At 34.6% G+C, this 24,018-nt stretch overlaps 1 long non-coding RNA gene across 1 annotated transcript; it reads left to right on the top strand.

Moving 5' to 3' along the window:
• Positions 1–2,692: 2,692 nt before the first annotated feature.
• Positions 2,693–18,283, top strand: LOC107181954. Its single transcript, XR_001512668.1, has 3 exons — positions 2,693–2,704; positions 14,946–14,950; positions 18,199–18,283. It is a non-coding gene; the product is annotated as an uncharacterized LOC107181954 (long non-coding RNA).
• Positions 18,284–24,018: the final 5,735 nt, after the last annotated feature.

The raw sequence follows: 24,018 nt of genomic DNA, 5'->3' as shown, positions 1-24,018 counted from the left end.
TTTCAGGTTGAAAATTTCTTCTGCATATGAGCCAGGGAACCCTGTTTCTCATTCATCTACATTGTTTGTTCTCCTTAGTTATACAATAGAGCATAGAGGTTGTGAGCATAGATTCATAAGGCCTGAGTGCGAATCCAGTTGTCACCATTTAGCCACAGTGCCTTCTTTTCCTTCTTTGCTGAAATTGGAATATTAATAAGTACCTCATGGCACTGCTGTGAAGATTAAATGATCTATTATATGTAAGGAGCTTAGAAAAGTTCCTGGTATGGACTGAACAATTAATAAGCATGAGCAATTATTTTTCTGTGCCATGGAATAGCAAAAATTATAAATTTGAAATATTTATTGAAATGCTGAATTTACAGAAACAATTAAGATTCTAATTCTCTCACTAGTTTCATAGATTCTCTGTTTATGACATTAACAACCTAATAATAAATGTGTTATAAATGCATTGCAGAGCCACTATTGATTTAATATAATATTTTATTATTGATTTCAAGCATGATGGGTTAGTTGCTGTTTAAATTTTTGACTACAAGAGTTTAGATTTAGCAGACAATTACAGAGAGCGTAGAATGTATTCTACAGCAATAAACAAATAATTTGGGGCATTACAGAAGAACTATAAAAAGAGTCTTGTACAAAAAAATGAGTAACACATCGGAGAGATGAGACTTCAAATCACAAAAACAAAATGCTAGAAGATATACAGCATAACACTTTAATTTCACAAATGGGAAAACTGAGGCTCAGCTGTACTGATTACCTAAGATCCGAGTCATTAATTTGGACTGGTGATTTGTAGTAGAGTTTTCTTCACCCATTTTTGAAGTAGAGATCAATAAAAATAGTATGGTATATAATAGTTTTACGCATGTCAATTATCAGAGAGTTTTTTCAATTCTAAATTGTACTATAACATTTTCATTGGTGGCTTTCTCTTTACTACTTTTTATGTATTCACAATAAAAGGCTACTAAAATGATATTCTTTACTCAATGATTTATTCGTCATGACTACTATGATTTTCATTTAAGAATCATTTTTTTTCTGAGGTTTATGACAAGTTGTATCTCAGACTGTATCTGAGACTGTATCTACAAAGCCAGCCTGCAAAATGTAGAATCAAATTGAATTCAGTTTCTTGAATGGAAGGTGTATTTGAATTGAAACGCATTGTTCCTTCTTGCCACCTAAACTGAAACAAGAATTCAAGAGGAGCCGAAACCGGTTTGGCTTGGTGGATAGAGCGTCGGCCTGCGGACTCAAGGGTCCCAGGTTCGATTCCGGTCAAGGGCATGTACCTGGGTTGCAGGCACATCCCCAGTGGGGGATGTGCAGGAGGCAGCTGATCGATGTTTCTCTCTCATTGATGTTTCTAGCTCTCTATCTCTCTCCCTTCCTCTCTGTAAAAAATCAATAAAATATATTTTTAAAAAAAACAAAGAATCCAGAGGATGCTCACGAAGGAGCCACTCTGTGGATAAACACGTGACACTGTTGCAGATTGAGCCTTTTGCAAATATTTGGTTCTGTATTTTTGCACAATTACAAAAAGTTTCCCACTGATAATACAAGTTCAGTTTGCCAATATGATTCTTAAAAGATTCTTAAGTGTTCCCAAATAATTATTCATCACATACGTAAATTTCAGAAGCTACAAAGTAAATATAAATTAGAACACCTGAAGAAAATGAATTATGTAGAACAATTCATTAAATCATTCTACAAAATTACTATTTTCTTTGGGGTTTCAAGATAAAGCTAAGGCATGTCCTACGGCTCCCATCTATTGCAATAGTTAAGTTTATATTTTTAAAGGAATTAGAGTCACTGTTTTCCATTGCAAAACCAGGTATGGGTTTTTATAATTACTGGATCACAGATTTATTTTTAACTACTAACAAAAATAACCTACACAATGGAATCCCCAAATGAAAACATGCAGTCCTCATTTATAAGCCATCTGTGTCTCTTTCAAGCACCAGTGAGATGCTGGTTTTGTTTTTCATGTCAATTCAAGAGCATATCAAATTGATGAGCCATCTATTTTTCAAAATATAATTTTTCCCAACAGGGATATTCAACATCTTATATTAAGGTATAAAAATATCAATACTGCTGTGATGCTTGAATGGGAAATAAATTAATAGAGATTTGAAAACTGGGTAAACCTGAGTTTATTTGATATAAATTAGCAATAATTATTCTCTACTCCAATGTTGACATTGGGAAAATGAAGAAAAAGAATGGCTAAGAGTCTAAATAATCAACAGATGCAAGTTATTAATGAGCATCTCACTTTGTCTATTGGCACAGAATTTCAAGTGGGTCAGGTAATTGTCACAAGTCATCGTCAGCCAATGGGGTAATATTGAGAAAATGGCACAGATGTTAGGGCATGCTAATCTATAATGTCTTGACTATAATGAGACCTGCTTTTGCATTACATTTTAATTTTTTTTATATTACAAGTATAAATCCTGGTTTTTAAATTAAGAAAAAAAACATAAGAAGGTACACAGAGAAAAATGGGGATAGTCAATAATAATGATGATTCCATCACTAGGTTAACTAATCTTAATTGTTTGGTGTATTTTTCCAGTATTGTGTGTCTGTGTGTGTGTGTGTGTGTGTACAAACTATATCTTGAGTACATTATTTGTATAGAAATTAAACAAATTGTTTAATATGCTTAGTTTAAACTTTATAGTGAAGTGTTCATATTATCAAATACTCTTTAACATTCTTAAATTATTGAATGATTTTCCCATAGAGAGATGTGGCATAATTCATTAATAATTTTTCTCTTATTATAAATTTTCTACATTTTAATAGATTTAAAAAAAACATTCAATAAATATCTATTTATATGATCATTTTTGATACTGTTATTTTTCATCTTTAAAGTTCAAATTCAGGCGTTTCATCAGCTTATGTCTATTTGTTGGTTTTGTTCAATATTCCTATCTTGACATTGGTAAATCCTTACAATAAGAAATTTAAATATCACCTCAGGAAAAAAAATCAACTATATCTTAAATTACTGTCTATATTCTAGATATTATAATAATAAACTTTTTTATTTTTCAGATCAATTTTTGTGTATTTTTATCCTTATTTATATTTATTTTTGATGTTGAAATTCCTTTAGATAGAAATCCTCAAGTTGCTTTCTAATTAACTCAAGTTTTCAGAAGTACACATTTTTTTTGGATTATTTTTAGAATGTTAAAAATGTTTTATTATAAAAAAGATAAAAATGCTTTATTATAACTGGGTAAATTAGGAGGAGATGTTATTGTTACAATAGGCTAACATAAATATCATGAGTAAAGAAGTCTAGAAAAAAAGTGATGGAAGTTGATTATTTGATTTCCAGTGAAATATCTAACAATGATGGCCACAACGGGCACATGGTAATACAAAAGTGTTTTAAATGAACGTGATTGGCTCCTATGGGAAGGCATTTGCCTGGGTCTAATGTCATGGGCTCAGTCTTCAATTATTAAAATATGATATTTAAAATTGCTAGCACATTGTCTTTGCTCAATATTCTCTATGCTGTATCTCTTCATTGTTCTCTCATTTCCTCTACTGAAGTCTGATTTAATATATATATATATATATATATTATTATTATTATTATTAATTTCAGAAAGGCAAGGAGAGGGAGAAGAGAGAAATGTCAATGATGAGAATGATCCATAGGCTGCCTGCTGCATGCCCTCTACTGGGGATGAAGCCTGCAACCCTTGGCATGTGTCCTGACCTGGAATCAAACCATGACCTCCTGGTTCATAGGTGGATGCACAGCCGTCTGTACAACACCAGCTGGGCTGATGTCTGCTCTTTTTTGCTTTATGGAGAAAGTTCTCTCATGTTCTCTGCCACGATTTTTTTCTATCTGTTCCTCTTGCTCTCACTTTAGCAGTTTCCTTAAAGCACTGCCTGTAATTGTTGTTGCAGAAGATGAGGAAAGTGATACTTTTTTTGCATTTTTTTTCTAAATATATTTTTCCACTTTTTTGAAAGAAGTAAAAATAATTCTGAATCATTTGGTGAAGAATGTGGAGTGAATCCAAGATAGTTTTGTACTAGTCAGTAAGACATGATCGACCACATAGAATTTTTTAATTATAGTATTAGTAAAAATATATTTTATTCTAATTAAGAAAGCATACTTGGGTCCCAACCACACTAAAGTAGACTGTACCCCCCTTACCCCCTCCCCACAACCCCATTTTGAGAGAAGTTCTAGAGGAGTTTAAGTATGCGAAAGGATAAAAATAATTTGGGAGGCTAAAAATACCAACTATATTTTTTGTGTTTCTTCAACTTAGCCTAAGCTCATAAAACCTCTTTTTTAAGAAAGGGGAGAATTCTCTTATATAAGAGATATTTTACTTTTCTGAAATTAGGATATTTCATCCTGTATTGTTATCCAACTAATTTAATTCATAACACCATTGTAGAAATATACTTATGAACTTTTTTGTCACTTCAGTATTTTTATCTCTTACTGCTATTTCAGGTGGGAAACATTAATTATTTTTATATAATTGTAAAATATTTTTAATGATTATTGAGATAATTTTATTAGTAAGTTTGCATTGTGCTCATTTTGTTCCCAAATTACATCTTTCTTAGAAATCATACCAATTAAGAATGTTATTTTCCTTATTTCTGTATCAATTCAGATGCCTAACTAGCATTTAAATGAAGTCACCATTTATATCATTAGTATTTAACAGTATATTGTAACAGTCATCATCATAATCTTTTTGTTTATAAAACTTAGATATTTGCCATTCCTGTATATCACTCTTACAAAGCACTTCATATCTATTTTATCTAAATTATATATGTGTATGTATAAGTTACTTACGATATGTACTTTCCTATAGTAGATATTTAGGGAATGCAGTATTAAGCACACCTTAAATTTGAAATTATTTGTTGATGTATTGACTATAAAAATAGTAAGACTTTTAAAGTCTATCTGTGTCTGATATTTGATCTTAAAATCTCTATTCATATTGATTGAAGTGTGGGAGAGACGCTAAGTCTGCAGGCAGGCCTTGCAGGGAACTTTTTCTGTGCAGTGTTTTCCTTTGTTCCTCAAAGCCACTGAATCAAATTTCCACCTCTTTCTTCTTCTTCTTCTTTATTTGTTTGGTCTGGATTTTATACAAACTTTATTTTTTTATTATTAAACTAGAGGCCCAATGCACGAAATTCATGCAAGAGTAGGCTTTCCTTCCCCCGGCTGCCAGCAGTGGCTTCCCTCTGGCACCCAGGACCCGGGCTTCCCTTGCAGCCCTAGCTTCATCCGGGAAGGTTGTCAGAATGACATCTGGTCTAATTAGCATATTACACTTTTATTATTATAGATGGATAGCTAGAAGACATCAGCCTTGTTCTACTTGATATTGCTAGATTTGTCCTTGGATTTTTTTGTGGATATTGATTTTTGAGCATACACACACACACACACACCCCAAATGAGAAATCTCCATTTATCCAATGGCTTTCATTGACCTCTGACATTAATGATTACAATGGAGCCCTACCATAGTCTCCTCTGTTGACTTGTACCACACAGAAACAAGGTATCACAGTTGGAGACAGACAGTCATTTTAAATATTTTCTCCCAGGTGGCTTCAATGAATCTAAGTCTAGAAGAAACTGTTTAAAGCAGATCCTATTTGTAGAACTTTAAAAACTACTCTGAAAGCTTATCCATTTTAATATATTTCTGAGCCTCCATCAGTCAGTATTTGGGAAGAAAGCATTTAAATGCTTGCTCTTAAGTTGTCATTTTTTCCATAAAAGTTTTATGTATCTTATTTTGATGTCTCATTATCAAACACAAACATCTATTATTGGTCTGAGCCATGTTAATACAGTGACAGTCTCAGGAGCTATGGAGGTTTATGGGGCTATTTTATCTTCTTATAAATTGCCTCAGAGCAGTGTGCTTTTTCCTGATCAAGCTGTCACTTCTCAGTGCTGTCTGTCTCCAGATACTAGTCAATCTGCTCCTACAATTTTCCTGGTTCTAAAATGCCGAGGGATTAGAGAACAGATATTAAATATATCCTTTATAGAGAGAGTTTCTCAAAGACTCTCCTAGCATAAAGAACATTTTAACAAATAAACTGTGATGTCTATTTCTGGTGGTTTTTTAATAAGAATTTTTCAGTGTTTTTATTGATTTTATAGAGAGAGGATGGACAAGGGAGAGAGAGAAACATCAATGAAAGAGAACCATCCATCAGCTGCCTCCCGCACACTCCCTACTGGGGATTTGGTCTGCAACCTGGGCATGTGCCCAAACCAGGAATCTGTCCTGTGAGCTTTGGGTGCATGGGACTGCACTCAGCCAACTTAGCCACACTGACCAGGACTCTAATAATATTTTTCTGTGAAGGCTTCTTTTACTTGGTTGTTGTCACAAGGTTTTAACCAAGAACTCAGACCTAGTTTGGGGAAGTATTATTCTACAGTTCTTTTTTTAAAAGTTATTTTTATTGATTTCAGAGAGGAAGGGAGAGGGAGAGAGAGATAGAAACATCACCAATGAGATAGAATCATGGATCAGCTGTCTCCTGCACACCCCCTACTTGGGATCGAGCCTGCAATCTGGGCATGTGCTCTGAACAGGACTCAAACCATGACCTCCTGATTCATGGGGTGACACTCCACCACTGAACCACACCTGGTAAGCCTATATTTTTTAATGTGGCATTTTACGTTGATCAGTTTACATGTCCGTTTAACAATCCTTGTGCCCCTAGAATGAACCCAACTTGATTGTGATGTACTATTTTTTAATGTATTGTTAAAACACTGTTGTTTTTTGCATGCGGATTTTGTATCTTACAATCTTTTGGAATTCATTTGTTTGTTCTTACAGTTTTTTGATGGAACCTTTAGGATTTTCTTTGTATAAGGTTATGTCATGTTCGAACAGAGGCAATTTTGCTTTTTTCCTTTCCACTTTGTGTTCTCTTCATTTCCTTTATTTTTATTTATTTATTTTGCTAATTGCGATAGGACTTTCTGTACTATGTTAAATAGAATGGTTAGAGTGGACACTCTGGCCTTGTGCCTGGTTATCTATATTTCACCAATGAGTATATCTGCGGGCTTACAGGAGATGACAAACAAAAGAACGCTATTGTAAGAGTTTTATACTCTAAATGAAATTGTGTAATATTATCTGAATGTAGAATGTGGCATGTAAAACAAATAATTGATTCATAAGCATTATTAAAATAACAAGAGTTATAACTAATAGGCCAAGAAAAAAAGATCATTTGTAATATTTTCCATTTTTATTATAATAAAAATATCACTGTAATAAGAAACTGTGAGAAAATATTTAATTCAAAAACAGTGCAGAAATAGAAATTAAAGATAGGAGGCAAAGTATAGTGGGACAAATAGAAAACAAAACGGGAGATTAGAGACTTAAAACTAATCATCTTAAAAATCATGTTAAATGTAAACCAGGGGTTAGTACACCTTTTCTGGAAATGGACAGATAGGAATTGATATCTCAAAATGTAGGAGAGTTCTCCAGGAGGTCTCCGCCAATATATACACACACAACCATACAAATGGACAGTTTAACAAAGGATCAGGCCTATAGTTGCCAGGAGATGGGTTTTTGATGGTCAGGAAATGATATAGGAGTGCCTCGGTGCCAGGTAGGAGCAATAGGAAACCAGATTGGCCACTGGAGTTGTAAGGTGGGTGTGGGGGTGAGAGTAGCCCCAAGGAGCCAGTTCCGAAGAGGTCAGCATGGACCAGGGCTCCAGTAAGGAGGGAGATGCCCTGCATAGCACTGCCGTGGAGAGTTGACACTCCTCGGGGTAATAATGTTGTGAGAAAGGTGAACCTGGGACTTGTACATCAAGCCAAAATCAGTAAGGAGGAGAAATAGCACTGGATTGGGAAACACTGACAGAGTAAACGCGAACTATTTCTGAAGGAATGCTTTCCCAAGTTGTCATCCCCATCTCTCAGATACATTTGCAAAAACGATGGCTACAAAAGAGAGAGGACAGGCAAGTTATAATGGAAAGAAAAAATTATTATTTTTTAATATGCTGAGAATGAGATGACAATAAGGTATGGCTGTAAAGGAAGTAGAACATATATATTATTATAAATGCAAATGCATAATAATATAATGTAATATAGTATTATACATACACATATTTATACATACATATGCACATATAACAGTTATACATATGCATTTGTGTATAAATGTGTTTGTATATTGTGTGTGTGTGTGTGTGTGTAGATTGGAAGAGGCCAAATTGGAAAGAATAAGAGATAAAATGAGAGAGGAGAGAAAGGAGGAGGAGGAGTGATGAGGAGGAAAGGGAAAAAGTGAGAGAGATCATTTGTACTTTTGAGAAGGAAAGTCTTCAGCTCTGAATCACTGACATTCACCATGGGAAGCATCACCTTTGAGAGCTTTGCTTTATGTGTACTCCTCTTTTAACCTCCAATTTAGTAGAAATCAATGTCTATCTATCGCCACAAGCTCATGAACTTTGACTGATTACTTGTTTCTTATTTGATGACAAGTGTGAATAAGTAATTGTTTGTGTTTTACCTTTAAAATAAATTAGAATCTATTATTAAATAGATGGAGTCTTGGCTTTGGTCCCATGTTGGTCATTTCTAAATTGTAATCACCCATTAAGTCATTAAGGCGATTATTTGTGGATGGGTGCTGATGTAATTAATGATTTGAGTAAGGTTCATCAATCAGATTCAGAAAGTCAATTCCTAATTTTCTCAAAACACAAATTGGATTTTCACTTCCTTTTATTCTGTCCTATCTGATTATGAAAAATAATCCAGTGTTCCCTTGAAAGAAGATGAGGATGCTATCCTTTTTTTTTAAGCTGGTGAGACAAGTAGGTACATAGTTGTTGTATGGAAAATGTTTGTAGAATTGATTAAGACATATCAATGTTAGCTTAATTCCTGAAATACTCCATGATATGTTTCCTGAAGAGAATTATATCACCATTTGTGCAGCCTTGTAGCCAACTGACTAATAATTATTACACTGTATTCTGTTACTTTCTGATATGTTATTGCTACGGCAGGTTAAATTTCACATATTGTTATGGAAATCAATGAAGGAAAATACATGCAAAGGGTTCAGTAATTTATATTCTTTCATAGGTGTCCATAATCACAAAATACCTCAACTTATAAAGGCTCATAGCTTACATTTAAAATTGTTGATTTGACACAAGTAGAGACATTTAAATGTGACTTTGGGATTAGTCTCAGTATTCCTCCTTTAGTCCTCATGAAAACCTTGAGTCCCCAGTTTTTAAAGCTGCAGCATATCAGGACTTAATCCTCTAACGGTTTAATAATGGTTATAACAGTTTTTTCTTTAAAGGAGATTTTGTGACATCTTAAGCCTCCAATGCTTTCTTTAGTTTTACTTATTTCAAAATTGCGAGTGTTGCACTGAATTTTTAAAATTCTAATTAGAAGAAGACATTTAATTCTAAAGAAGGATAAAATAGAAACTGAATGTTTATAGATAAGATTTCCAATAATAAAAAATAGAATGAGTTATTAGAAGGTACCCCCCAAAAGTGGTATCTAGGTAAGAGATGACCAGGTTCATCACCCTTTTAGTGGTTTGAGCAATCAAGTTATCACAAAAAATATGCTAATTCTTTATTGAGCCCGTACTATATGCCTGTCACCACTCTGCGTGTTTTGCTGTGAGTTGACTCACTTAAACCAGGATTTCTCAATTTCGGCACTATTAATATTTGGAGCCAGATCATTCTTCACTGTGGAAAATGGTCATGTGCATTGTAGAATGTTCAGCAGTAGCCTTAGACTCTATTCATTAGTGGACAGTAGCAACCTCTTATCCCCAGATGTAACAAACAAAAATATCTTCAGACATTGTCAAAAACCCATGGGGAGCAAAAATATTCCCCACCTGAGATCAATTGACTTAAGCCCTGAAACAACTTTGTGAAGTACCTATTATTGACCTCAGTTTTGGAACAAAAAAAAAAGATGGATAAATGTTTTCAAATTTTTTGGGTAGATACCCCAAAAACAGGTTGCTGTGTCATATGGTTAAAAAGGAAAAAAAACAATGACGAAACACCATGCAGTGTAGATAACCTTTTAGGAAGATTTACTGGTCATTTTTTTATGACTTGTGTATAAAATATGTAAAAGAAAAACTGCCCTTAACTTTCTTCCCTCTTTTCAAAAAGTATGTTTTATTGATTTTTAGACAGAGAAGAAGGGAGAAGGAGAGAGAAGGAAACATCCATGTAAGAGAGAAACATCAGTCAGTTGCCTCCTGCATGCACCTTGACTGGGGATTGAACCGCAACACGAGCATGTGCTCTGACCCAGAATTGAACTGGCAACCTTTGGGTGCATAGGGTGACACTGAGCCACACCTCCCAGGGCCCCAATATTTTAAAAAGAAACTTATTCTGCTACATGTAGACTTGCTGTATATAAAACAATTAGAGACATATGATAAAGAAGAGCTAGAAAATCACACATCTTGTAAATGTTCTTTTTGAAAAAAGATCAGAGACAAGAAATTCATCGGAAAATAACTCTTGGAAATGGAATTATTAGGCCATTTCTAGAAGTAACACCAGGAGGTGGACCACAGCTGTTAGAGGACCTGGAACAGAAGGTGGTAAGGAAAAAGAGAAGCAGAGGCCTGCTCATATTTAGAAGATATTTTCAAATTGTCTTTATTGTTATGTATGTATATTTTTCTCATGACAAGATATAGTGAACAATTTTAAACATCTAAATTATATGTCTTACTAGAGGCCTGTTGCATGAAGAGATTCGTGCAATAGGCCTTCCCTTCTCCTGGCTGCTGGCACCAGTTTTCCTCCGGCACCCGGGACCCAGGCCTTTGCTCCGGCCAGAGCCGCCTTCCGTCCTCTGTCTTCACAGCTCGCCGGCCAGAGCCGCCTTCCGTCCTCCATCTTCACAGCTCCGGCTCGCCTTCAGTCTTCTCTCCGCCGCTTGGAGCCTACATATGCAAATTAACCGCCATCTTTGTTGGCGGTTAATTTGCATATCACGTTGATTAGCCAATGAGAGGCGTAGTAAAGGTATGGTCAATTACCCTGTTTGCCTATTATTAGATAGGATATTTCTAGAGGTTATGAAGTGACTGATATATGTAAAAAGTAGATGTATTAACATCAACATTTTGTAAATATCTTTCTGTTTTAATGCAAATGAAATATTGTGTTTTGGGTATGGATTTCCTCAGTGCCAACAATACCCAAATAGGTGCAATGTATGATTAGCTCCAGCTCATGATGTCCCAAAAGCTCCTAGTGGACTGGCCAAGCCTATATAAGTGCCCTCCTTCCTGCTACTGTGGTAGCCACCAACCTACAAAGCTTTTGCCATGTAGAGAGCAGAAGCTGTCACTAACCTGGAAAGTGGTCTGTCTTATGGATCTTCGACCTGACTTTAGTGAGCCCAATGGTTTAATTTTATGCCTTAATTTTGTACTTCTTACAGAAAAAATGTTCTCATTCCTCCATGTACTGTGTGGGTTTGCTAGTCATTTCTCCAATTGTTAGGAGCAAAGTTGAACCCTGGCTCACACCTGCCATCCTAGAAAATGCAGAATTTGTTACCCTTTCAAAAGTGGCAACTCTGAAATGTCCAAATAGAAAAGGCTCAGGAGCACAGCTGAGTGTTGATACAGGTGCAGAGAATGATAATTTCTCTTTTAGCTGCAACTGCAAAGTAAGACAAAACAAAACAAAACCAAATCACAAATTTTATGTTTGTTCATGGTGTGTTTGGGAGGGGTGAGAGAGAGTCAAGAGGCAAAAGCCATGTTTAACCATTGCAGAGCTTCCCTAACAGCCTTCGACTTGGGAAACAGTTTCATAAGAAGACTGGAAAGTAGGAGATTTACATGTATCATTCAAGGATGAACTTTGGGGAAAATATTCAATAACTTCAATCATTAGAAAGAGTTCTATCATTAATAACTAAAAGAGTTCTGTCATTGATCACTTCCATCATTATTCTTCTGCTCTAGTAAGTTCACAGTTCAACTTCCTGGAGCGGAATAGCATAGACATGTTATAATGGACGCTCCAAGGAGAGTTTTTATGAGGAACAGGGAATACTAACAGATGGATTCCCATTAGAAACAATTCTTCTAGCTCACCAGCCAGTCACAAAATAAAAGTTTGAGAAGTAAGCCCTGCAAAATATACCTGAGCATTTAGGGGGAATGATACACAAATAATATGATGTCTTCCTGTAGCTTATGCATGTAAATAATAACATGTTTGCATGGAGACTTTTTAGTTCACAATCTCTCTATTTTTCTCTCAGGATCTTATAGCTGTGCTCAGGGCTGATTCTTTTGTCTTATGTCTGCCAATAGCCATTTTACCAAGCTGTTCCTTGGTTTTCCTTTTATTGCTAATTCTTGGCACTTGTCTGATTTATTTCCTTAATCTTGAAATTAAAATAATTCAGTAAGGAATGTTTCACAGGGGCCTCTCTTATTGAATTTGTCTTATAAAAATTATCTATTGTCTTCAGATAAAATAGTTTCCCAATTATTAATTTAAATATAGTGTCTCTTTATCTGCTCCTTTTTCCCTTAAAATTGTAACATCCATATATTGACTTTCTTGTCTCTTATTTAGATCATATTTCATATGCATCTCTGCATTCTCTGAGTATAATTTTGTCTTCTATAGTAAACTATACTCCATTACCTCAATTTTATTTTTGAGTTTTGTATGTATGGTTTTGTTGCAGAGACACATCATCTGATTTCTGAGTCATCACATCTTGCAGCCGTAATGACCTTCAGGCTTTGTTGAGAAACAGCCTTTAACAAACAGTGATGGCTACATTTCCTTGTTTCTTTCTGTAGGTTCCTTTCACGGCAGGGTATCTTGACCTGATGCCTTTGATGGTTCCCCTTCTTTTGAACTAGTAAGTATTTTCATGAGTCTGGCATTTCCCGCCCCTCTTGTCCCATCCAAATTGGCTGTGTTCAAAGGATACTACATTCATAACAACTCGATTTAAGATTTGAAAGTAACTAAAAGACATTTTCACATACACAAGGTCTCAGCAAATGTGCTACTGTCTATGTAACCTTGAAAAACAATAGCATAGCTTCAATCTTAGAAGAACTCAAGAATAAGAACATGAAAAGATAAAAACATATCTAAGTTCTTTTTGTCAAGATAAAGATATGTTTAAAACCAAGAGGACAAGGTTAAGTGAGAGAAGATAAAATGTGAGTTTCCTGGTCAATTTGCCTGTAGACACACTAAAGAGGACACACAGTCAGTTATTGCCTTGTTGTGTGCCCATCTTCTATTTGTTTTTACTAAAGTGTGTTTTCATTGCTTTAATACACACAAGCTAAATATTGAGACAGGGATGAAGTGCCATATCTTATTTGTTATCTAAAAGTTAAAAAGACCCTAAAGCAATTAGAATTAAAATTTAAAAAAAAAGAATTGGTAGTCTGATATTTAATAAAAAGGCGAAGTCACTACGTTTTGTCTTCTTAGGTGATATTGGTGGTACTTTAGGGAATATGGTTTTTTATGCTTTTTAAAAAAAAGGGTGTAAATTGAGAGGCTTCGAAGTTATATTATTCCCATGTCTGAGGTCCTCATTATGAGAATGGTGTTGATTGCTAAAAAGAGAGCCACAAAAATGATGAAGTGGTACACAACCTATATCCAGCTACCCTGGGGAAAGTAAAAGAGGGGAAGGATAGGATAGTTATTATCAAATCTTTACAAGGGATAATAAATGTATTCCACTGTGCTCCAAAGGCAGAAGTGGAATTAAAGACTGAAATTACAGTGAGAATATTTTGTTTACTAAAAGAAAGACGTTTGCAACACCCAGACCCTTTGCTGCTGGAGCTGTTGAAGCAGGGCTGATCGCACATGGGAGAGGTTTGACCGTGGAGTGGGAGATTTCTCACAGGATCTTTAAAGGTCTCTTCCCCTCCAAACTCCTGTGGTGTTCCCGCTAAATATCATGTTTAATTTCACCAGAGCTTGAAGGCTAGAGAGCATTTGTTCTATTCCACTCAAATAAAGCTTTATAATGAAAGGAGTGTTTGAATTGCGAAATTTGTGAAGTTAAATTCCATTGCATTTCATTTAGTAAAATTAAAATGCCTAGTGACATCCTGGGCAGGGCATTCGCTGTATTTAGACAGGTAATTAATGTCTAATTGGACACTAGTACTCAATCTAGCAGTAATGAAATAATGGCTAAAAATATCAGCCAGTATTTAAAAAGATACGTGGTATCTATCCTGAAGCAATTTTCTTAAATGCCAATTATAATTTGACATTTAGAGCGGAGTGATGTGATTGCAGATGAAAGTTGCACTGTAATCCTATGGTGTATGGCTATGCATTCTTATCTGAGGTCAATAAAAACATTTTCATAATTCATAGGTATTTAAAAATAGATATTTCACTTCTGGGAAAATTCCCTTTTAGTAAATATACTGTATAATAAAAATGAATTACTTTTTTAAAAAAAAATTCTAATATTTTATAAAGATCTTTAAGATTATTTTACTTTTTCCTGAAGCCAGCTGATTTGGAAGGCCTCTGTATCATGTACCTAGGAAAAGCACAAGGGAACAACACATTCTGTGTAATTATCTATTTATTTATGCAAGGGACTTGAATTGGAATTTGATTTTCAGTACCAATTACAAAACAATTATGCATTCTCAGTTAAATGTAGACTCATATGCTTTAATTGATAATTGAGACTATTATCTTTATATAATATTTGTATAATCTGTTCAGGATGTGTTTTAGAAAGAAAGTTACCATAATGTTGAGCCAAGAAGTGATAGTTCATGTCTTTCTATCTATCTCTATTTCTATCACTATCTCTATTTCTATCTCTATCTCTATCTTCTATTTCTATCTCTATCTCTATCTCTATCTCTCTATCTGTTTCCCTACCTATTTATCTATCTATCAATCTATCCAGATTGATTTACTGTAAGGAATTGTCTCAGATGACTATGGAGGGTGACAAGTCGTGAGAACTTCAGGGTAAGTTTGCCAGCTGGAGACTCAGGAGAGCTCACTGATGGTGTTTTTTAGCCTGAAAGCCACAAGCCAGAGATGGAGAAAAAAAGCCTTTTAGTCTGCATCAGAAGGGAGGGAACAAATGATGTCCCAGTTCAAAGGTGCCTGGGAATTTTCTCTTACTCAAGGGATGGTCAGCCTGGTTTTTTTTCCATTTAAGCCTTCATCTAATTGAAGACCATCTACATCAGGGCAGGAAATCTGTTTTACTCCATTTCCTGATTAAGTGTTAATTTCATCTAAAGACACCCTCACAAAAGTACTCAGAATAATGTTTGGCCAATTATCTGGGTACTCAGTAGCCTAGTGAAATAGTCTAATAAAACGGACTACAACAGGTAGTGATAGCCAAACATAATGTTGGAAAATTGATGAACTAGACCCTGCATGTTATTGAATTTCTAACATATATTGTTATAATTACTTTGTCAAAAACTTTTAACAAATTACTATTAAAAATTAAAAATTGAAACCAACCAGCCAAACAAACAAAAAATTCTAAAGTACATAAAGAAGACCTGGCTTTGAATAATGCCCAAAGTAATAAAAGAAACACAAAATCATCATTCCCCTAACATCATCATCATCATCATTTTGAAACAGTTCATTGTATTTAGAAAATCATTATGACATTGTTTCCATGATAACATCCATTCATATCAGAGCATTGTTGTTCCCAGAATATTACCAGAATTTTAATAAAATTATGATTGTGAGACCTATCAAGAACTGGGGGTATATGATCGTAAAGAGTACCGGAGGGTAGGACTTTAACATTTATTTTTATGGGGGACACAAGCCAAGCCCTAACATACCTTTTCTTGGTATTGTGAGAGAATTTTCTATGTAAAAAGAAACAATATATAAGAGCAGAACTATTGAAATTGAGATTAGAAAACAATAAAAAACATTAACTATCGGAAGCTAACTCTTTTTAAAAAATATGTTTTTATTATTTTTAGAAAGCAAGAAGGAGAGATAGAAACAGTGATAAGAGAGAAACATAGCTCCATTTGCTGCCTCTCGCACGTCCCCTACTGGGGATCGAGCCACAAACCTTTCATGTGTCCTTACCCAGAATTGAACCAGGACCTCTTGGTGCATGGGTTGATGCTCAACCACAGAGCCACATTGACTGGGCCAAAGCTAACTCTTGGGGAAAAAAAGAGAAATTGAAAAGTCTCTTATCATACTGATCAAGAAAAACAAAGAAAGCAGAAATCACAAATATTAGAAATGAAATTGAGGCTGTCACTGCCATACAGAGTAAAAAATAAATAAATTAGGGAATACTTCAAACAATTCTGCGACCATGAATTTGATAATTTTAATTCAATAGACAATGCTCTAAAGCCATAGTGCCAAATTCCACATTAAAAAATAGATACATTCTCTAATTTTGATTTTTTGCAATTTGTTTTTCAGAGCTCAAATTTGACACAAACCTGGTAGCTTGTGTTTTTCAAAAGCCTTATCTATTAATGCTCGATTAAGATGTTTAATTCACATATATGAACAATATCTTTAGTGCAAGAACACAAAGGCGATCTTCACTTATCATCTTTCACAGAATGGTTGGAAAGAACAGGGCAAGGTCCTTTGAGTATCCTGGGTGAAAACCCTTATGGCAAACTCCACCTTGCAGGCAAACATCTTTGACCTAGAATTTGTGGCTCTTTCTTATACTGCCTCTGATCGCTGGAAGTTTATGTTTAATGATGATGGGTGATGTATAAAGGTAATCTAGAAAATTACACATTTGATCAATTATATGTTATATAACATTTACTGGGCGTTTGAGTTCTTGTTTTACCTGTTTTTACACTGCTGGTGGAAAATCATGAGCTCAGAAAAATGTCCAAGATTCTGTGAACATATTATTTCCAATCTTCTTTAAATTAATCTAACACCACTAGGAAGCAATGGCTAATAAAAAGGCACTGATAATGGTCACACATGCTATCTTAGCATTTTTTTGATAATCATTGACTATTCTGAGTAATAACTGATGCCTGTCTAGTTTCCTAAAATTAGCGCCAACAGAAATGCCTTTCTTCCCATTTCTTATTCATGATGTCAGCTACTTTTATAACAGCTGCATGTGGAGTATATTCATCTTGTCATAAAAAGTAAATCTACCATCTATTGCTGCATGTAAGGCTGCAAGGAGGTTTGATGGTATTCATAGACCATATCATGCTTCTTTTGAGATGTCTTTGCCATCAGAAAATAATGTGACTAGTTTGAAAAGATTCACTGACAAATCTCTAGCCTGCTCTTGAAATGTAGTTTATCTCTGTGCTCATATTGATTTTCATAAAGAGAACTGAAATTGGAAATACACTTAATACTTGGATTCTGTACTTCTTTATGAACTGTAAATGTCAGTCATATAAAGTTTTCAAATATTAATTGACACATTCTGAAAATATATTAGCATATATTTAAGTATATTTTTGAAAATAATTCAGGAGTATTGTTTCTTAAATCTTGTTTTTCTATGTTGTATTTTTATGGTGAGACAAATGAATACAAAATGATTTGAAATAAAATTTTAGTCTTTCACCTACCTAAAAGTCAGTTTTCAGTCCAGTGAAGTAATACATAAGGGGAAAAGTTTCAGAGTTGATGTTTCAGATGTACTTTCAGAAATATGATAACTGTATAAAATTAATAGTTTCTTTATCTTGGTTGTTTTATTCAGAAGACTAATGACTGATATAATTTAATATGTAAAGCTTTAAATAAAAATAAAATATTCATCAACTTATGGCTATGAATATAAAAATCTTTCAAAATCACATGTGGTTTTGGTGTCCTGTGGATTATCATTCCCCAGTGATCACTCTAAGTAGTGAAGAACTTGTATATTAGAGGATTTTTCCCTGTGATACAATATAATCTTATAAAAACTAAATTTATTATTAAAGTGCTTTACCTTATATAATAACAGCCTAATATGCTAAATGTCTAGTTGTCCAGTTGGCTATTCAACCAAGCAAAGAGTAATAAGGCTGCTCAACTTCTCGCTATTACATGCACTGACCACCAGGGGGCAGACTCTCTAACCAGTAGGTTAGCTTGTTGCTGGGATCTGGCCAATTGGGACTGAGCAAGATGAGCTGGACACTCCATGGAGCCCTCCTATGGTCCCTCCCCAGCTGGCCAACCTCCCGCATCCCTTCCTGGCCGATTCATGCACCAGTGGGGTCCCTTGGCAGTCAGACATCCCTCGAGGGGTCCCAGATTAGAGAGGGTACAGGCTGGGCTGAGAGATATCCTCCTCCCCTGCACGAATTTCGTGCACCGGGCCTCTAGTTTTATAACAATAGGCCAGATATTTTAGTGCAGGTTTGCATTTCTTAGCCTGACTTTCCCTAAAGGGAAATTTGAAATAAAGATAAATGAATGTACCTCCTAGGTTGCCAGCCATATTCTTTGAAATTTTCTGTCTCTCCTGAGACTTTCACCAAAGGTGGGTAACTGGGTTTGTAGATTATTTTCTATAGCAAGAATCTGTAGTGTTCTGCAAGGTTTCTGATTAGGAGTAAATGTATAAAAATTCGTGGTGAATAGAAAAGTCAGAAAAGCAGGCATATGCCTATGTCTATGCAAATCAATTATTGACTGACAACTCTGACTAGATACAGAATTGGATTCAAAGACCATCCCTGGAAAGAGTAGTCTCCAGAAATAATTATGAATGATGGAGATCCCAACAAACTACTAGTATGTCATAGAATTTATGCATATCAATTATAGTCCAGAGTTATTTCATAGCAGATATTATCAACTGCTCACCAACTCAAATCATACAATTTTCTATTAAAGGTGAGCAGATAAATTTCTGAGAAAGTGTTGGTGTAAGTCTATAACTTAAGCTGCCTAAGAATTATATCATTACGCTTGTAAAAAATAGTGATATTATTATTGAGTCATTTATTTAGGGATCTTTTGGGATTTAGCCAGTTGCCTAGTGAAGTGATTCTTGTAGGTAAAAATGAAATTATTGACATAAGCTTGGAGAAATTGTTTATTCTTAGTTATAGGCAGGCATGCATTCAGTTCATTCAAAATAATATTTGACTAATCAAAGTAAAAAGTACACATGGGGATTTCCAAATATATAATTTTTTACACCACTTATCATCTGATTTATTCAGGACACTTTAGCTATAGACATTGTCACTCAGGTGATGTTGAAGTATAGGTCTTATAAATGTACCATTGACCAGCATTGTAAAAATGATTCATAGACTCTAGACATAACCAGTTCTATTTCATGCAGTTGTAATAGATAAAATTCAATATATTTTTTAATTTATATTTTTCCTGACATATGTCTTTAGTGGGTGAAGGTGAAATTAACAGTGCTTAATAATGAAATGCCCATGCTGGAAACCTGCTGACTCCTCTTGGAAAACATCAGCTTCAACATTTTAAACTATGTTTATTAAACAGCCGTAAGTTTGAAGCATCTGGAACAGATTTATGACAAGGAATCATTCAAAATCCCATGTAATTATATTGCTATTTTCAATAAGCAGCTTGTGCAGTCAAGACACTGCATTCATTATTCATTGATTAATTTACCTATTAATTTATTTACTCCATAAATAGCTAGGGGGGTTCTCCTTTATACCAGGAACTGGGCTGGGTGAAGTTCTGGAGATACAGCAGTTAGAAAAAAAAATTTACTTGCTCTAATAAATTATGTTTAATAAATCATTTAAGTACATGACTTCGGGGTGATTTTTATGAGCTAGGCATAGTGTTAAATGTTTTCCATAATTTACATTACAATTTTCTTAGTAAATCCTTGAATAGACATTATATTTTATGCATGTTTTCTTGTTCAGAATATTGCAATGCAGAGAATTTAATTTAAGTGAAATTTGCCAAAATTCACCTAGATAGCAAATGTCAGGCCTGGGATTTAAACCTGAGTACTCAGACTCCAGAGTGTTCAGATTTTATCAACTGCTTTGTCATGATTTGGGGGCAAACCAAATACATTCTGCAACTCTGAAGTATTCCCCCAAAGTCTTATTGAGAGAAAATGATGTGACAACAAATATTAGAATTTGAGAAAAATAACTTGAGGTTGTACCGCTGGATCTGATGAGTTTGGGCACTGCAACTTTAAGAAAGTCCTTTCATCCTTTTGCATTCTAATTACATTTTCTATTAAAATTTGATAGAAAACTGTAAAACTGTCCAAAGAAGAGTTTTGGTAGGTTTGTGATCAAACCTTATATGTGGCATTGGGTTTCAAATAAATGTCGATTCAATTTTAATTCAAAAGAAACTGGGTTCTAATTAGTGTGTCCTTTAGAAAAAGCCATATTAAAATGGGGTCTGTAAGAACTTTGAACATTTGAATGGTGCAAAAAATAGTACTAAGGGAGGAAATCGAAAGCTACCTTAGACAAGCTTCTATTCTTTGCTTAAGGATGGACCTGCAAATAATGGTTAAATTGTATTGGCCATTCTGTTACAGATGTCTACAAAACTCAATTCTAATTGAATTACTCTGCAATCCAACTTGGTTCTGATATTTGGAAATTTCTCTTAGGTATATTTCTTTTTTTTCTTCCTTTCTTTTTTTTTTTTTCTTCTTTTTTTGATGTTTGGAGCGATTTTCTTGTTAGGGTGATATAATGTCAGTCTTCTATGAAGTTCAGAGATCTGTAACATACCTCAAAGCATTTTTCATTGTACAGAGCCAAATTAAAGATGAAAGAGGGCAGAGGGAGAAATGTTCATTGAAATATAAATATTTCATCTTTATTAATTCTTAAAGTAGGCAGAAAGAATTTTTAAAGAGATGAATTGTGTTATGTAAAAGCTTGGTATTTCTGCTCTAGCTGGCTTGGCTCAGTAGCTTGGTATTTCTGACATGAATGTTTTTCCTACAGTTGGTGACTTAAGTTTTTTTAAAAAAGTTTATTACGGAAAATCTGTCATTTATGTTATGAGTATTAACTGTGATGGATCAGTTTGGGATATCTTTTTAATTAATTTAATGCAGTTAGGATTATCTCAGATCAGAAAGCTTTTGTGGAAAGTGTCTTTGAACATTTTCCATTGTGGAAACACACTGAAATGTTTACAGAAAACAATAAAGCACTAACATACATTCCCAGAGCTCTATTCCTTTATCTTCCTAAAATTACTTCTTTCCTCTTTTTATTACTAAAATTCTATTGAATACCTGACAATAACCATAAGAAAACACAAATGCTCACAGCACTAAACTATACAGCTGATAATCAACATAATCTGAGAAATTGGAATGATGCTCTAATAAAGGCACCTGTTTTAAAAAGAGGAAAAAAAAAACAACCCACATATTTTTGTTTTATCTTAGAAGTTGCCCAGAAATCTCTTTTCTGAAACTACCTACCCCATCCTGAAATGATATTTTAAACCCCATTTCCCATTGCAAACTCAGAAACCTGGGTTCCGAAGCTCTAGAAAATGACCAGCTATTCATTTGTGAGCCAGGCGGAGGGTTGGTGTCCCTCCTGCTCCTGTGGCCATCTGTTCAGAGATACTACATTCTCAGAAGAGAACTGGGCAGGGCACAGGGGCCACATAGGGCCTGAATTTAAAGCTTTCCTTTGGATTTTTCACTCTTAAAAATAGTAGGCTTTACCACAGGTACAAGAGAGCAAGAATCCATATCATTCCATGTATAGAAGGTAGTTCCCATGTAGTATAAATATGTTTAGACACTCTTTTCAAACTTTTTGATAATCCCATTATTACAAAGTAACTACACATCTTTAGTATATGCATGTTTATTTATGAACCTTCTAGGTACAACTTTGCTGCAGCGTATTATTTACATTTTTTTTAAAAAAATATTTGTTTACTGATTTCAGAAGGAAGGGAAAGGGAGAGAGAAATAGAAACATCAATGATGAGAACAAATCACTGATCAGCTGCCTCCTTGCATACACCACACTGGGTACCAAGGCCACAACCCAGGTATATGCCCCGACTGGGAATCGAACCGTGACCTCCTGGTTCATAGGTCGATGCTTAACCACTTAGCCACACCAGAAAGCCTATTATTTATATTTTGAAGCATGTGCTAAGTGTGCATTCAAGATCTCAATCAGGTTTTTACAATATCTATTATATGCTCTATTAGAATAAAATGTCAATAGTTTTACTGAGAGAAATATGATTAAATTTATTTTGTAATTTCAAAATATCGATTGGGTGCTTGGTGATACACTGGCTCCCATGTCTGGTTCTATGTTAACTGAATTTAACTACATGGTTTATTATCTGTCATATCTGAAAATGATAGTCCACAAAAGGACGTAGGTCCAAATGGAAATGGTACTTCAGTGGTGCTACTTAATAAGTCAGGTTATTTTTCATTTCTCTCTACTATTACGTAAAGTTTTATGTAAAAATCTGTTTGCAAAACTTTTGTAATGATGTCAAGAAGCTTTTCTTACAAAGTAAATGAAACACATTGCATTTTTGTGTTTTTAGGAAGTAAGTTTAAAAACCATGTCAAAACTTCACCATCAGGACCTTCACTGGATGAGTTTGACTAAATCAGAAGCCTTTGTTTGCTAAGTGTGCTGATGCGACTTTTTATAGATTATACAGGTGCTTCCCTTTTGGTAATAAATCATTTATAACAGATTATCAAGCATTCGCAAACTCTTCAAACATGGGTTTCTTTAAAAAATAAAATAAAGGTACTTTCTCATTTGGGGCAAACATGTCACTTTTAAAGACAGATTAGATGAGCGTTTTTATTTGTAAATATATCTTCTAGGAATTAAGAAGTGCTGCAAAAAATGAGGACCTGCCGAAAGGACATCATAGCCAACCTGAGTGAGTGAGATGGGATGAATGTTTCAACACAGTGATAATAGTTGCAAGCAAGACCCACCTATGAATGCCAAAATCTGTAGGCAAAACTGAGAGGGGGAAAAAGCATATTGGCACAGCCTCAAGGTAAATAATAAAGGACCATTTATCCATTACAAAGAGAAACTAAGTTTATAGTAGAGAAATCTGGCAGATATCACCTTCACTAGGTAATATGAAAATATATGAAAACAGACATGAAACGATGCTCAATCTCACTAATTCTCAGAGCAATGCATGTTAAAACCACAGTGAGGTAGTACCTTATGCCTCTTCGAATGGTTATCATCAATAAATCAACAAACAAATGTTGTCATGGATGGGGAGGAAAGGGAAACCTCCTGCACTGTTGTTGGTACAGAGACTATGGAAAACAGCGTGAAGATTCCTCAAAAAGTTAAAAATAGAACTATCTTATAACCCAGAACTTCCACTTCTGAGAATATATTCGAATAGGTCCAAAACACTAATTATAATAGATACATGCATCACTATGTTCATTGCAGCATCATTTACAATAGCCCAGCTACGGAAGCAACCCAAGTGTCCATCAATAGCAACCCAAATGGATAAAAAAAAATGTGGTACATCTATACCATGGAATATCACTCAGTAATATATAAAAAAAAAATCTTACCATTTGGAGCAACATAGATGGAGCTAGAGCAGTGGTTCTCAACCTGTGGGTTGTGACCCTTTTGGGGGTCGAACGACCTTTTCACAGGGGTCGCCTAAGACCATCGGAAAACACATATATAATTACATATTGTTTTTGTGATTAATCACTATGCTTTAATTATGTTCAATTTGTAACAATGAAAATACATCCTACATATCAGATATTTACGTTATGATTCATATGAGAATCAAAATTGCAGTTATGAAGTAGCAACGAAAATAATTTTATGGTTGGGGGTCACCACAACA

Source organism: Myotis davidii, unplaced genomic scaffold (genome assembly GCF_000327345.1).
Source record: "Myotis davidii unplaced genomic scaffold, ASM32734v1 scaffold210, whole genome shotgun sequence".
Taxonomy (NCBI): Eukaryota; Metazoa; Chordata; class Mammalia; order Chiroptera; family Vespertilionidae; genus Myotis; species Myotis davidii.
Note: the sequence above shows the minus strand (reverse complement) of the source record. Positions and strands in the feature narration are given on the sequence as shown.